The following is a 17,108-nucleotide window of genomic DNA, read 5'->3' on the forward strand; positions in this document are numbered from 1 at the left end:
ATGGCTGGGGGGAAGATGTGGCATCAACTTCTTTAGAATGGATTTGGGAGCAAATTAGCCATTCATGACAAGTTAAGAACACTGAGGCTAACATCTCCTGCATGATTTCTGAGTCACCCTTTCAGTCTCAGTGAAAATCTTGCTGTTTAATCAGCTTTGGCTAACAATTATTTTTCTCCTCGACAAGCACCTTCTGGGACTTCAGTTCACCCCAGAGATTATTTTTTTATTTATTGTAACATTTTGTAGCTGATAAGGAAAAAGGATTTAGAAAAAGAAAATAACTGACTTTTCCTCCCAGGCAGTTATGATGTTGTATGCATATGAAATGCATGTGCATGGAATCTCAATTCGATGTTACTCCTCTCACTTTACTGCAGTGGTAGCAGTGAAGTTTGACACATTCTCATCATTACAATTCTTCCTCCTTGCCCCCCACCCCCTCACACACACACACACACACACTGCTGCCACACAAAACCTGACCATCTGGTCAGCATTTAGAAAGCAAAATAACTGTGATTGTTGATGGAAGCACCTAACTTGCTGAATGCCAGATACTGCAGTTTAAATAGTACCCACAATAGACTTGCTCTTCCTAGTTCTGAATTGCTCAGGAACATCTGCAAGCTGGCAATCTTCTTCTTCCCCCCTCCTAATCATTGGAAAACACATTTTAGACGTCCTGGAATGACTTTCACCTGTCCTTTTCTTTACTTGGCTTTCATATTAGTTCTGCCTGCCATTTTTTTAAATGCCAAAGGATATTCTCTTACTAAGTTTTCAGAATTTAGGAACATTAGCAAGGTGTTTCTTCTTTTTTTTTTTTTTTTTTTTTTTTTTTTTTTTTTTTTTTTTTTACCCCCAGACAGCAGAAAAAGAGCTGTTTGTTGCAGCAGAAATAGGTGTAACTAGGTGTTACACCTGGGTGTAACCTGGGTGTCAGGGAAAGCAGAGGGTAGATAGCAGGCTCTCTCCAAGCATCCCTCCTGCCTGCAGCCAGGTTTCTTGTTGGAATTACATGGGACAAGGGGGGAGGTGAAAGCCCATGTAAATCTGCTGATCCTCTTGCTCCCAGGAGCACCTACCTGGTACTGCCCTTCTTGCTCTTTCCTCAGGAGGATTTAGCCAACACAGCTCTTCTCCCAGGTTTTGGAAAGATGCAGCTCTGAACACTGAGGAAAAAGGGGTATGTGTGCTGTGTGCTTTATTTCTTGGATATGAGGTGACCTTTGTATGTTCTAACTCTAAATGGAGAACAGGTTGTGCACTCACTAGAGCTGGACAGGGTGGATTGACTTCTGCTGTGCCTGAGTCACCTCAAAGAAGTGCTGAGATGTTAGCAAAGTGCCCGCTGAAATGAGAGCATGAAAGTCTTGCACATACTCAGATGCTCATGGGCACCTCCCAGTTTTCTGGTGGTAGAAACAGAAAGTCCTCAGCAGCAGCTTTACTGGAAGTACAGGAGGTGCCTGGAGTCAAGGAGAACACTCCTGGCAGAGCAGGACATTATCTGCTGCAATTACTACAACTACAAACACTGTGCAAGACAAACACTGGCAATTAGGATCATTATCTTCTGAGTAGTTTCACACCTCCTTTATGCAGCTCCTTTAGTAAATGGAAATATTTAGGTACTTGAGTTCAGTACACTATACCTTTGTTTTGTTGTTGGAGATGCTTGTATAGCATCAAACCAGCATCTAAAATACCTTTAGCTGCTTCTTTTGCATTGAAGCTCTCAGTTTACAATTGCATTTTGATGGTGCAGGGGTCTAACTTCTCTTGCTTTTCTTTGTTTATTTTTAATTAACTTTTTTATTGTTTTCAGCCCACAAAGCAATCAAATTATAGCAGTTAGAGAACGTTAGTGAACTGAAATACAATCCTCCATAAACAGTAAACAAGAGAATGTTTCTTAGGCAAAGTTTTCACAACTCCCTGCCATAAGTGGAAGCATTTCATTGCACATACTGTGTGATCCATGGCAGAGAAGACACTGAAAGAGATAAAATACTGGGGCAAGAGTGGAAGAGTCCTTCATTAAGCAGCATTTTGAAAATGTATTACCTTGGTAATTGTGATACACAAAAGGTACAAATAAATTGTTCTAAATGTCAGAAGAACTTTCCCAAATCCCAATAATAAAATTATAGTTTAGATTGAATTTCTAAATAGTTTTAAAAGGATTAACACAAAAGGAAACAAGCTTATTGGTTTTCCCTCCTAGGAGTGTTTTTGAGATTGCTAAAAGTTTGCACGTGAAGACAAAGCAAATTTTAAAACTTGTTGTAAAGCTCAGGAGGGCACGGGAGGGCAGAGTGAAACCTGCAGGGACCTGGCCAGGTTCCATTCCCTAACCAGTGTGTTGATCCAGGCTCTTCTGTGGCAGTGGGATACTGAACTTTAAGTCCTTTTTCAACTTTATTCAGACTGCTTGGCTTCCATGCTCAATCTAGCTAATACACACTTATTAGCTACCTTAATAAATTGTTATTTATGAGTTTGAAGATGAAAAGAGACCATTCAATCATTTTGTCTGACGCCCTCACAAAGTAGGTCACAGAATTGCCATATTAATATCAATTGATTGCTGTAATTAAGGAATTGAATCAGTGAAGACATTGCTTAGAACTGTGGGTTATATTCACATCTAATAACTTCTAGATGGACTACTATTGATGCTGCCACTATGCTGATAGAATTTGTTTATCACTGATAAACTAGTCCTAGACTCTCTTTTGCATGAATAATTCTTAAAGTGAATTTAGAGACTGTCAAAGGTGGCTTCTGATTTTGAATACTGTATGTGCAGCTTGAGATGTTCCAGGCCTTATTTTAAAAGTATTAGTCCCATACCTAAGTGAAATCAGTAAGTGCTCATAACCTGCCCCAAAGAGTAGGCACAAGGTACCTAATGCTGTGAAACCAGTGAATTGAACTGAGTGAACTGAAAATCTAAGGATGGAGCTGGAAAACAGAAAGAATTTTATTTTCCCCCAAGGCAAAATGGCTAAGGATGATAGTTTAGAAGTTTCTATGAAAGAAAATAGTTGCCAGTTTATTTATTTTTCCTTTCCTAGGTTCTGGAGTATAATCTTGGATCATAGTTGTAAGAATGAGAATTTTGCATCAGCCAGAAACAAATTAATTCTTGGACAGCTTTTTGTATTGAAAAATCAAGTTAAAAACTTTTCCCTCTGCTCTGGCTAGAGATAGCCTAGGAAAATAAATGTACACTGTTCCCTGATGTATTTCTTCAGCATTTATGATCCTGGCAAGGGCTGAGTGTGCAGGTGAATGCAGTGCTGGACAGGGAGACAGCCTGGGACACCTGGAGGAGCAGCTTTGGTGCTGAGAGGTCAGTTCCAGCTCAGTGCTTGCTTTGGTTCTGGGTGCCTTGCTGAGAATGACAAGAGTTGCCTCAACTAATGAGGTGTTTGGTCTTTTTTTGTTTTTCCTTTAATATCAGTTTGTCAGCTGGGAAATGGCCCAGCACTCACCTGTCTGAGGTAGGACATCTGAGAGGTCTCTGCCTGACCCAGATCTGAACTGATGAGCTGGTATTTAAACCACTGGGTAATAATGGCCAACTTTCACATTATCCAGGAATTAAAATGGAAAGACAACTACTTTGGGTGCTTACTCACAAGCCTTTTTTAATGAGCCTTGGTCTCCTGCTCATGTGTCTGTAGAATTTAGTTGAAAACCAAATGCTGTGGAAAATTTACACTGCACCCCTGAGTTTCATTGAGCAGAGAACATTTTTCAACTCAGGAGTGAGCTGCAAAGCTTAAACCAGGGAAAGAATTCATTATTTTAATGATAATAATTTACACTTGCATGGGAGCTTTCATCCAAGAAGATATGGTGTTAGAATTTTCCATTTGTAGTCTCTCCAAGATGGGATAATTTCACCTTGATAAGTATGTGTATTATATTTGCCTTAGCTGTTTGGGAAGGACAAAATTATTATAGTTTGTATAGTTGAGTGTTTATTATAGAAATATTTTGCATTTATATTGTAGTTTTCTTGAAATCTGAATGTGTTTTTAAAATACTACTTTAAACCTACCAATACCCCACTTATATAAAATCAGTCCATTGCTGTATACTTGGAGAAAGTGAGGTAATAACCTCCTTAGTCTGTTCTTTCTTGTGTTTGGTTTTTGTTTTTTTTTTTCCTATTTGAAGTGAATCAAAGTAGTAAGTGGCTTATATCTCTGGGGGTCAGATCCCACTGTTGAGATGAAATGTAGTGGTCCAATTCAACTGTGTCCTCAAATAGAAAATCTTTTCTATTGCCAGGGACTTACCTGCTTAAAATGAAGCATTTTCATAAGTGGTTTTTTGAACTGGAGGGCAAGTCTGGAGCAAAAGTAGGAATGGATGGAACTGTGCAGCTCTTATTCTTACAGTCTGATCCAACACACATCACAGAGGAGGTTTTCTCCAGTATTTTAGTCAAGCTCTTAATATCTATGACTATCTGCAACACAACCTACCCTTTCTTCTCTTCTCACACATGGTAAATAGAGCCAGTTTTCCTCTTCTGGTGTGTAATAAACTCCTCATGCAGTAGCTCTGCTTTCTTTCAACTCTTGTCTTTTTGGAGCCTCTGCATAAATACAAAAGCTTTTTTCTAATTTTCCCTTTTCTCTTTTACAATTCTTTATGCACTATTTACTTGTTTAGGAAAAAGTTTTGGGGTTCTGTTTTTTTTTTCTCTTCCCCCAAAAGCTGTGGGGAACCTTTCATTTAGATGTGTAAGGCAGACCAATACCAGAAAGTCAAAGCCATTTCATAGAAAGTGTTTCAGAAATGCCAAATGATCTAACTGGGCTTAGAAAGTATTTTACAGAGAAAGTACCCAAAATGTAGGCCAGCTTGCAAGATAAATTCCCTTAGTAATATATTACTGCAGTGTTTTGTTGCTGGATTTATGAATCAATTTTAACTATTAGTCTTGATTATGTCATAAAGATTTCATAAATTATTATTGTTGTTGAGGTTTTTTCCCCTGACAGTAATCTACTTTATTGACTGGTGTTTGAGAGTGACAAATTTTGATCAAACTTTAACTTTTAATGTAATCCAATTAGTGGATGAATATGACATGATTATGTCTTTGTTCATTACTATCAGAAGTGTTCCACTGCGTTAGAGAAAACCAACATTTGGCTCTCCAAAACTTAGAAAATACTCTGATGTCATCACTAAAGAGAAAATTGTTAAATTAATCATTCAATGCTATTTGGCAAAGAAAGAAAAAAATGTGTTGTCATTTATTTTCACATGCACATTAAAAATATATTGTTAAAAAAAAAAAAACAAAAAATAATGTTGGAATCCATTCAGCACAGTGACACTTAATGGCTTGGGTTAGTGGATTTGTTATTGCTACATCTGGATAAACAGGGAGTAGTTTTTTTTTTATATTTTGATGAGAGCAACTGAGGTACAGCAATGAGTAAAGGTACTATTTATTTATTTGAGTTGTAACCATTCAGGAGAATGTAGCTGCTTAGTGTAGGGAATCAGCTTTCCAGTGGCCATATTAGAATTGTCTAACATGGGATTCTGTTCCTTGATGGGAACTACAAAAATTCCACAGACTGTTCCAAGACATCCCCAAATGCATTTCACTGGGGAAATCCCCATTTTGTGCACTGGGACAGATTTTCTGAGCAGTTTTTGTACCATTTGTACATCTGAATATTTAAACCTCTGTCACAGGACAGTGGCTGATTGCCACCTCAGAGGTTTGCTGCCACCAAACCTGGCAGGAGATCCTCAGCAGCTCAGGGATTATGTTGGGTACCTCTGTCAGCAAGCAGCATCTGTCAGAGAAGCTGGTTTGTTGAATTCCAGCAAATATTCTCAGTAATGTTAATCCAGAGAGCAAGGTTTAAGAGTGACTTAAAACAAATATGCAGACAGAACATTAACTAAAGATCTTCATTACTTGCAAGATAAGTTTATTTCTCCCCATCCCCACTTCATCCCTTGCTTTCCTTCCACCAGTACTCTTATTAATGAACTGTGAAAGCTGACATTTCCAATGAAGAACAATTAAATCTGAAGCTAAATTAGATGAAGTAATTAATTTACAAAATAATAGCTAAGTAGCATGGGGATGGTGAAAAATTATTGCAAGTCATGGGGAAAAAAAAAAAAAGTAAATTAAGTCTGACTACATTAATGCTCTTTAAATACCTCTACTGCTCAGAAAATTAAATTGGAAACATCTTATTAACTACCTCATGTATAAGGTAGTAATGTGTATATTCAGCATGACAAGAATTGCAGGAGAAATCCTTCCTACATCCTAAATTTCAGCCCCTTTTCCTTGCACTGGTGCTACAGCAAGTCTGGAGAAAAGGGTAATGATGGCCCTGCCAGCTTTCCAAAGGTTTCTGTAAGGCTTTAAGGCTTTTTAATCCAGGTAATTGGCATTGTCTTTGGATGTTTGAGTTGAAAGTAATTAAGAAGGTTGCAGTACCTCTGCCCCATGGAAGGAATTTCCTTGGTCCTTTTCCGTTTCAGTAGTGTGGAAACTGCTTGCAGAGTAAGGACAGAAGTAGGAACTCGTGCTAGGAGAGTTGATTCAGCAAATACTGTGGACAATCCACTTTTTCAGCCTTTTTTCCTGCTATACTCTGTAAGGAGAGAATTCACATGAAACAGCACTGGCTCAAGGCTTAAGTACGTCTGCCTCATTCCAGTGTTCTGATGGCTTTACATCACTGTAGACATTTTTTTTCCTATATGAGAAGCTTCTTGAGAGCTCGTAATCCCCAGCTGATACTGGGTTATTTCATATAAAATCCCTCCACTCATACTTGCAGCCCTTGCAGTTGGATTTTTCAGGCTCTACATCCAACATGTACCCAACATGCTGATCCCTTTAAAGCCAGACCCAAACAAGATACCCAAACACTGTTGGGACACAAGGGAAAACATTGCTTGATTCAAAGGGAATACAGATTTGCTGTGGCCAATGCCCACTAGAGGTTTGCTATGCTACTGGATGCATTTTTATTTTAAAATACTTTTTAAAGTTATCTGTGAATCTCTGAAGGCTCAATCTTATTTTGCAATCTCTTATTCTTATGGGATTTGTAGAATTCGCAGCTCTTCCATACAAATTTGAGTTTTACTTAAATTAACCTAAAAGCCCTGTGGTTTTTGTTTGTTTGTTTTGTTTTGTTTTGTTTTCCCCTGGGCTGGGGAATATTTGAAAAGGAAAACCAGAGATTTGGGCCCAGGTTTAAAAAAACATTGATTTTCTCAGTTATACTTAAGGCCCTTCCTGTTATAAAACAAATAACCTGAATAAACATGTCAGGGAAGATTAAAACCTCATTAAGAAGTGTAAACAGAGGGCAAAGAAGAAGAAAAAACCTTGGCTGAATTGAATAATAGTAATAATAAAATCACTAAACAATATTGCTAGTTAAAGTGAATGTACCATTGAGATGGGAAGCAGAGCTGCTGTTATCTAACACAATGGAGAGATCTTTTCAATAATTTGATAACATTTTAATGAATAAATTAATAACATTATCCAGGAAATGGAGTTCATAGATAAAGGCAATTCCTTGCCAGTTCCCAAATCTAATCAGAGAAGTTATGTTCAGGCATGGTCAGCAGTGATGCATATGTTCAGCAGTATTTTTCCTTGCCCACTTAGAAGGAAACACGACTGCTGTGGTTTCCATTATGGCACTGCATGCATAAGAGGTTTACTTCACAAAATTAATGTGAATTATGGCTTTAAGGCTGGCAATTATGCATTTTTATTTTACTGAGGTGAGCAGGACTGTTGCATATATGATTTAAAAACACTATAGAAAACAACTTTGTGTTCTTTATAAGTGATGTAAAGAAAAGTTCACACAAAAGGATAAATACTACTTATTAAAGAAGAGCACTTGAGATGATTTTTAGAGCAGGATGAGGTTGTTTTCATGTATTGCAAATACATGAGATGTATCCTGAAGATTTTTAATTTCACTGGGCAAGAGAAAGGAAAAGGAGCAGAGGAAGTAAGTAAATGAAGGACTGGTTGAAACAACTCCAGAGAAATGACATTTCCATAGCAAATGGCAGGATCCAGAGAAAGAATTATATTTCTGAACTTAAGGTGAAATTTAATTCAGGATGAGAACTGGCATCTGACTTACTGCAAGTACCTTGCGATTATCACCTTTGTTTCACTTTGACAGAAGATTGCAACAGTAAATACTATAATTGTCTGCTTGGCCTTTCAGTCAAGATCAAGCACTGGAATTTTAATAATAAGACCTTTATTCAAGGCTCCAGAGATACCTGAGATAGTGATGAATGAGCTTGTATGCCTTCACAGCAGAGTTTTGTGTACTTGAGGCTGCTGGCTTGAGTGCCAGAAAGAGTAGAGCTGTTAATAGTTCACTTGGGCTAATTAGCCCTGGTTCATTCTCTTAGCTTATGAAGGCATTGTGTGATGTAGACAATCTCTTGATGCCACAACATAATTGATAACACAGTGCCCCAACAGCACTCATCATTTCAACAGCCCACCTGACATCTGGAGAAAACTGTAATCCTCTTCCTCTCCAAGATTCGTGTCAGAGTAACTCTTTGTCTGGTACCATCCATGTGCTGTCAGACTGCTTCCCATTTTTTCCCTTCACCCACCTCCCTAATAACACCTGACAAACCAAACCCAGGCAATGCCTCAGTGAAACAGCAGTACAGGAGCCACCAGTCCTGCTGTGGGACTGCAGCAAGGAGCTGCTCCCATGCAGGACCAAACTCTCAGTGTAGGTGCAGTCTAAGGAGCTGCAGCTCTGACACTCAGAGATCTTACATGCTTTGCTCTTCATAAGTGCTTTTCCTCATGCAGTTCTCTCAATTCCTTCAACACACTTGTAATGTTAAGTACAGAACAGCAGCCAATACTGAAATTCATTTAATATTCCTGCCCTTATTCAGGAAGGTATTTTGCCTTGAGAAAGCTGCCTGGAGCCTGTCTGTTTAAAACACAAAGGTGGGTGGCTGCATTTCATACAAAACCCGGTGAGGTTTCCTGCAGAACTTGCTAGGATCACAAAGACAGCATGCTTGAAGAGAAATCAAACCCACTTTCAGGCATTCCTCTTCCAGAGGTTTATCTACACATTCATGTTTCCAGAATACAAAGCAAATCAGGATGCATGTGGCGTGATCCATAGCTCTTCACTAGAGTATTGTATTCTTGTTTCAGAACTTAGTTTGCTTTTTTTGTGTTTGGTGTCACAGGGTGTCCAAAGTCTCTTTTTCCAAGATTGGAGAACTATCTATACTTGTCTAATCATATTGCAAATTCCCTGCTGTGGGGTGATGGTTCTGTTTATAAATAAAAGATACTTAGTTTCCATCCCCACTTAAGTATATTAACATAAATGCTGTTGTTACACTTGTGCCCTGTAGACATGAGTGGTTCTCCAGGGAGGGTGAAGAGAGTAAAGCACATAATTTGTTTTTCACTAATGACAGCAATAGATTCACCTTGATCTGCTTAACAGCATTTATTTCATTGTATTTGTTTATTCCAGGAGTTTACTTGATGAACAAAATGTCTCACACGTGATCCTGCAAATGGATGTCTGTATTTAAATGGCTTTCAGTCTCTAAGTTAAATTTTATTAAAATGATTACTCTGCACTAAATGCATTTGAGCAAAAGCTTGAAGTTTGGCCTGCATTTGGAAGGGTATTGCAAAACAAGGAGTTAGTTCACATTTTTCTTTCTGAGGCGGAAAATGGTGTTTTCAGCCCTGCTCTGAGGTGTTTCACGTGCTGACAGGGGGTTTAAAAATTACCCGGGGCTGCCAGGACACAGGGGCTGATGTGAGGGGAGAGAGAAAAGAAAGAGAGGAGAAAGGAAAGAGGAGAAACCCCTTTCCCTCCACCCTTCTCCGCCTGTCCCTTTGGGCTGAGGAAGGGACTTTTGGCCATTTCTCCGCATTTTTGCAGAGAGGAAAAAGCGAAGCGGGTCGGCAGCGGCGCGTGCGGGCGGCTGCGGTTCGAACCTGAAGGGCGGGGGCGGCTCCAACGGTTTTAACGGTTTTAACGGTCGCTGCGCGAGCCGCCCGGCGGCTGAGGGGAGAGGCGGGAAGGGGTTTAAGGAGCAGGGCAGCCTCCTGGAGGGTGTCAGTTGGAAACGAAGTTATCCGTGAGGAAAAGTTCCCTACGTTGCTGAAATAACTGCTGGAAAGAGGGAGGAGAAGCCGCTTTAAGCAGCAAGTAGGAGGCTGAGTTGTAGGGATTTGGTTTAGAAAGGTTTTGGGTTATAATTTTCACTGTCCAGTGGAAGTAATTTGTGTTTGGAAATGCTGGATGAAATGGCCGCTTTGGGGAAAGGCTCAAGGCTTCCTTGCCGCCTGATGTTATTCCTCCCTTTGGAGTTTGGTAGCTTTGATACCAGCCAAGAGCATGACCAGAGCTCAGTTTGAGCAAAACACAGGGAGAATGGCATCGCTATTTAATGAGAAGTGGAGGCAGCCTGCTTCAGCCTGAGCTTGCCTGAAAATGGTAAATATCAACACTGTGAAATGCAATGAGGGTGACTTCTCACAGGGTCTCTGCAGCACAATTGTAGCTCCTTGTCCTTTTGCTTTTTGTTTCCTACTTTGGACTTGTCTTGTCCTTCTGTTCAGTGTTTCTGTTTCCATAACTGAAAATCCTGGTCAGCATTACTAATATGACTTGCCACAAACTTATAAGTTTCAATACTCATGTGATTTTGAGGAGGTTTAGAGTAATTTTAAAGTAAGGCCCTAGACCTAGTGGCTGCCAAGGAAGGCTCAAATATGTAGTGGAAGTTGTTTACAGGAACAGGAGAGAAAGCAACACATGACAATTCATGTTAGTAATAGAGCAGAAACTAACATGAAGCTCATGAAAAGTTCAGGATCTGAACTGATCCTGATGGTTAAACGGGGTGGATAGGAGCACAGTTTTGGAGGAAATAATTCCATGTCTTGCCATCACTATATATAAAGTGGCAGTGTACAATGATTGGGAAGAATCTTTCCCTTTACAAAAATACTTAGAAGAGGAAGAAGAAAATTGTTCTGATATTTCATAAGGAGTTAGCCAGGCTAATTAGGAAAGAAAGGCATTGGAGCAGTTAAAGATGGTTGCACAAACTGCGTAATTAAGTTATGGTAATGTTCCAATTTGTACTGGGGTTATCTGATGATAACAGTGAAAATCCTACAAGAAGTAGCAGTTTGCTGATGCTAGTTTTTGCTTGGTTTTGGTTGGTTTTTTTTCAGCTCATCTTTGCAATATGGAGAGGAAAGATGGTTTTAGGCCAGAGAGGATCTTTGATGCTGCTGCTTGATAAGGTAAGACTTTTTTTACTCAGAAGAAAGCAAATGAGTTTATGTCTTCCAGAGTCTAGAAACTAGATGGCATTTTTGACTGCTTTTTGAAAATAGATCATGCAAGGAGCAGTACTTTATTTACCTTCAATTAAGAGAGCTCATTCTATTTTATGAAGGAATGAGATACCAAATTTTGTAGTTGCAAGGTTTATTTGTACACACTTCAGATAATTTTTACATGTTAATGCTATTGTAAGATTTTTGTGAACATGTCTTCAGGCAGAGGAGTGTTATATGGTGTCTGAAGAATGGATCTGCTGTTAATGATAGTGAAGTGTATTTGTAGTGCAATCTTGAGAATGGTCTGCTAGAAAGGCTCTGAATTGTCATAGATGTTGCAAAGATTTGGCTTCCAGACTCTGTCTAAGTTGATGAAAATAGCAAGTCTTCAATGCTAAATCATACTAACCTTCCTTCACCTTAGCAGAGATGTGTTTTATCATTGAAAGGATAGAAATTGTGGCTACAGTCAGTGCCAGTGAGTGGTCCAATAACTGCAACTGATTCTGCTTGTCTTTTCCTTAGAATTAAGGGAACACAAAATGCAAACCAATGTATTTACTAATGTTACCCAATTATATGTTATATAAGAAGAGGAAACAGAAGTTAAGCTTCCTGGAAGTTGTTACTGTTATTTTTAATACTGAAAATTGACTTGCTTTTCAGTTGCTTCTTTAATGAAATACTGCAGAGTTCTGCTGGAAAGAGCAGTACTGCAGTAATCTGTATGAGTCTTAGGAGAACAGCCTTATTTAATGTTGAAGCTGTGTTCTGTCTAGTAGCCTGGGGTAGGGAATCCTTATGGGCTGAAAACTGACACTGCAGGTATGTTGAAAATCGAGGGGTTTTTGAGTTTGCATCTTGTAGCCTGGCTTGGGAGTTGGTCGTGGACACTGAAAGTCTCATTACTGGTTTAGAAAACATGTTGATAATGATGCAAAACTGAGAATGGTGCAGCATCCAAATTAAAATAATTAGCATACTTACCTCGATACTTAAATTGTTTATTCCCTAATCAGCTGTCCCAGAACCTCCTTTTTTGTATAGATGTATAAATTCACCCACTAATTTCAGGTATTAGCAGCATTAATATTGTTGTTGATTAAGCTTGTCGGGACTCGTGAATTAGAGATTGGAAGCATGGCACAAAAAGATGGAAAAATACTGAAAAAGATGTGATACAAGGGAATATTGTTGGCTATTTAGATCCAATTGTAAACTTGCTTACTTTGTATTCTCTTGGGAAAGAGTGCAATGCTACAACAATAATTGAATTTTTTTTTTTCCAAGCCAATGGAGACAGGAGTGCTCTTACTTTAGCATTAGGCTTTAGTCTTTGTCTGGTACCTACTGTTCTGTGAGGAGAGAAGCAGGAACACTTGAGGCTTCAGGAGTTTGGCAAAGAATCAAACCCATCTACTTTTAGTTACCATTTGGGTTTTAGAAAATTTAAATAAAACTCTGGTCTTGTAAGCAGATCTGTAAGCATTGTTCCACATGAATTTGCTTCCGTTACTTAATGAACCCTCTTGGAGGAATGATCTTTAAAGAAAACATGAAAAAAAATCAGCAACTTGTGAACATTTTAATAAAATTTTAGTTTTAATAGTATTTGCGGTAACTTTGCATTTTGAGTCTACTTCACAACTGAAGTATGGTAAACCTTGGACTGGCTAAGAGGTACAGTTTTGTATGATCTTTTTTGTGGATGACACCTGATTCCAAACAGATCTGAAGGAAAACTGGGGATCCTGAAATAGTTTTTTGTGCTCGTTCTCCATTCAATAATTGTTTTGTATAGTATAGAGGAGAACAGCTTCTGTTACTATACTATAAAGAGTAACCTTGGTTTTGGTGAAAATGGTAATAGCAGCATATGTTTAGTTCAGTGACTCAGTTCCTCAGCAAAGAAATATCTAGTCTCAATTGAGTGCCTTGTAGCTATGAGAGATTCTGGCTGCAAAAAATCCCCTTGCACCTTACTCTCAAGAGGTCATGAGAGTAAATCAGCTTTGTAAAAGTGGCTGCAAGCTTGGAGTGTAATCTTCACCCTGTTCAAGTTGATGAAAGTTTTGTTATTGATTGCAAAAAAGATAGGGTTTAACATAAAACAGCTATTAGTACATCTTACTCTTTTTCCATTGAGAAAACGCCTCTTATCTCTGCTGGTTCCAATGTCAGTGACCTTCCTTCCTCTCCTCAAAATCCCATAATCCACAAAAATGAGTACATAAATACATTAGTTGAGGCAAGTTGGGAAATTATTGCATCCTCTAGTGGATTTCTAAGTGTTTGTCTTTCCTTATCAGCCCCATAATGATAGTGTGGTGATGGCAGCTTAATGATAGCAGCCCCAGTGACGCCATTCAGTGCCAAGGAGGTGAAGATTGCACATTTTATTTTGGAAAATAATTATGCAGCTAATTACAGCACTTGACTTTCGTCCTTCCCTTCTCTGTGTTCTAGGGGAGGCTGGTTTGCTCAGTTTGCAAAAGACTGCGTCAGTTATTCTAAAGGTCAAAAGACTCATGTGTTATGATTTGTAATTACTAGTAATGGTGAATAAAATAAATGTAACATCATTTTTGATGATTTAACTAATTTCTTAACTTCTTTGTTATTAATTCTATTCTGTTGTGTGACTATAAGAATCTACCGAGCAAAGTGGTTGAAAGAGGTAAATAAAAGGGAAGTCAAGATCTGAAATTTCAGAATTTCTTCCTAAATTCTGCTGACAACCTTGGAATCTGAATTCCACGTGTAGTGATCATGTGTGACAGTGTAGACCAGTGTATTCTAGGAGCCATTTTAAAGTATGCAATTGTCTACCAAGTTCAGAAGTGACTTTTCAGGGCAAAGCAACTGCAGTTCCATTTCAGAAGTACCGTAGCTGAAGAATCTCAGTAGGTTTTGACTCTGTATGACTTTGAGATCTTAACTGGATTACTAAGAATGAAGAGTATGTTTGTATTTAAGTAAGCAATCCACAGTACATATTTTGTACAACACTTTTCCTTCTTTCTGTCCCTCCTCACTAAACTCTGTGTGGCAGCTAGGGACATGGTTGCCTCCCATCCCCTTTACTCACACCATTGTTCTTGGAGAACTCGAGAGAGTAAATGCAATTTCCAACCTTTAGTCCCTGGGAAACTGTTGAGTCCCAGATTGTGTAATTGCTCAGCATGTTCCCTCCTACTTCAGGTCATACAGTCTCGATTCAGTCTGATTCATTTCAATTTGCATAATCTCTTCAGCCCTCTCTATTTCATTTAGACACCAAAGATTTAGTTTAGTTACAGTCTGCTGTCATTTATCATTTACTTGTCTTCTTTCAGAGTTTGATTTAATCCCTTTGGTTTACTATAGAAGTCTGATTTCTTATCCACACAGTGCTTTATTCCATTGTGGTTTTCAAGCCTTTATATTTTCTATCTGAATCCTCGTTACGATATTTATTTTATATGTAGGGATAAACTGTCTTCATCTATGATGCTAAAGAAAGTCTTAAGTTTAACAAGCAGTGTTTGGCCAGAAAACTATACAGAGACATTTGTGTTCTGGTGATGTTTTTGCTGGTGCTTTTTCTGGTAATTGCCATCCTAATGTTTCATTGTGGGTAGCTGGTGTGAACTTGTTTGGAACAAGATTTACAGATGATCCTGTTACTGAGTAACTATGTGACCAGAGACATGTCAATTCACTTTAATCTCTAACGCTCTTATCTAATTTTAAGACACCTGCTTTTTGACTGTAGAGTTTTACATTTGGTTTACAACATACAGCAAACTAATACTTGAACAAGTAGTAAGGTTTTAGCATTTGCACAGTGTATTTTCTGCTTGTTTGGTTTTGGTTTGTTTTCATTTGTTTGTTTTGGGGTTTTTGTTTGTTTGTTTCTTTTATTACTGCCTGGCAAATACAACAAACTGTCTTACTAATAGTATTCCTTTTAATGGGGAAGTGTATGTATGGTACTTATTTGTGGAAGCTGTATATTAATAATAAGAACCTTCTGCAATCAGTACTTTACCTTAGCTGAGCAAGATTTTCTTAGCATATTTTTAGCTTTAAAAAATATTCCAGAACAAGAAGAGAAACATTAGAGAAACAATGGTCCCAATACATTCCTTCCTAACTACTGGATTTTTCTGCAAAATTTGTGATCTAAATAAAAAAGTGTCACTACTGTAATACATCTTGCATCTACCACTTTAAGGATATGACCGATCAGATGAGATCATAAGTAAAGGTCCATCTTTGTCAGCAGCCCCGCTTCTGACAGTGTCAAATACTTGGTGCTAAGGGAAAATGAGACTAGGGAAGATACAGAATAGTGAGTTATCCTTTTTTCTGAAGCTTTTCCCCAGCTTCTTTTAAATAGCAGTTGAGAAACTTCAGAAGGTGAAGGTGGCAGCTAGACAATTGTGTTTTTATTACCTCGCAGTTGATGCTGGGAGTGAAACTGTCCTTTAGGAATTTGTCCAATCTCTTTTTAAATCCCATACTGTCTACTGTTTATTTTAAAATTGCTGTTTGGTAATTTGTCTGCATGGCTCAAATGTTTGCAAGCCTGCATTAAAAATAATGGAAATTACATGCTTTATGGTCTTTGGAGGTTTGTGATTCAGGTCTTTTTTTTGCAATTATGAGGACAGAAAGTGTCCTCTTCTATCTTTCACTCAAAGAACTCCAGAGCTTGGGATTTAATAATTATAATAATATAATATAATATTATAATAATAATATTATAATAATATAATAATATTAAGTCACATGGCAATGGAATCACAAGAGAGATTCAGTAGCACTAAAGAAGAAGAAGAAAATACCAAGTCCTTTTATAGCATTTCTGGATAATTCTGTTGAATATCATAGCATGGAAAATGCCTATCGTATTGTTACAACAGCTAATAGAATGCCTCTCCTACTTGGGACAGCTCAATCTCTTGCTGTCCCTTATAACCCCTGGTAAATATCTGCATTGTAAAACATTATTTTATTGGAGGAAAAGAAGCCTGCCTGGCTTGGCATGTGGTATTGAAGGTAGCATATTTAAGTCTTCAGAAAATTAAAGGGGTTCTGCAGTAAGGAAGGGAATAATCCATTTTCCATGCCTATAAGAAATCGGACCAGAAGTGTGGAGTCTGAATCACCCCAAAGGACACTTAGTGCAGAGGTCACAAACAGCTCTGTATCTCTAAGAATAACTGGATGCCAGACTGGCTGCATGTATGATTTTATGTGGAAAAGAGCCTACTGGAACAGGGAAGTATGTTGTCTTTTTAAGATCAGTTGTCAAGCAGGAAACTGTAACATTTTGTTACTAATAATTCAACATTTCCTAGTGTACGTAAAGCCTGGATGCTTTCCATTTTGAACTGACAAAGCAGCTTGTTTTTTGCAGAATGTCTTAGGCTGGTGAGTATTTATAGGTGTGAACATTTCCAAAGCAGACTCCTGCTTTGTCTGTGTCAGCATATACAAGTGCCATGTAAGAAGCTGCCAGTGTAGTTACAATTTCTTCAGGGTAATTGGTATAGCACGCTTAGACTGTCAGATACTAGCCTGCTTTATCTTTGATAGTGTTTCTCAGTTTTGCTGTCAAAAAATAGGTTGCATTCCTTTATATGGATGGATTGAGCAATTTTAGAGGTGTAGACTGCTGTTGTCTCTAATGCCTTGATGCTGTTGTTTC

At 38.3% G+C, this 17,108-nt stretch overlaps 1 protein-coding gene across 4 annotated transcripts in view; it reads left to right on the plus strand.

Moving 5' to 3' along the window:
* Positions 1-17,108, plus strand: part of LRRTM4 (leucine rich repeat transmembrane neuronal 4) — a 397,419-nt gene that overhangs the window by 131,491 nt on the left and 248,820 nt on the right. For 3 of the 4 annotated variants that reach the window (XM_071729320.1, XM_071729325.1, XM_071729323.1), the window contains exons 4-6: positions 1,119-1,189; positions 3,264-3,361; positions 11,303-11,374. The gene's annotated coding sequence lies outside the window, so the exon portion shown is untranslated. Of the gene's footprint in view, positions 1-1,118; positions 1,190-3,263; positions 3,362-10,140; positions 10,557-11,302; positions 11,375-17,108 lie in introns of those variants that run through there. The other variant, XM_071729321.1, reaches the window with a different exon arrangement.

Source organism: Heliangelus exortis, chromosome 30, assembly GCF_036169615.1.
Source record: "Heliangelus exortis chromosome 30, bHelExo1.hap1, whole genome shotgun sequence".
Classification (NCBI taxonomy): Eukaryota; Metazoa; Chordata; class Aves; order Apodiformes; family Trochilidae; genus Heliangelus; species Heliangelus exortis.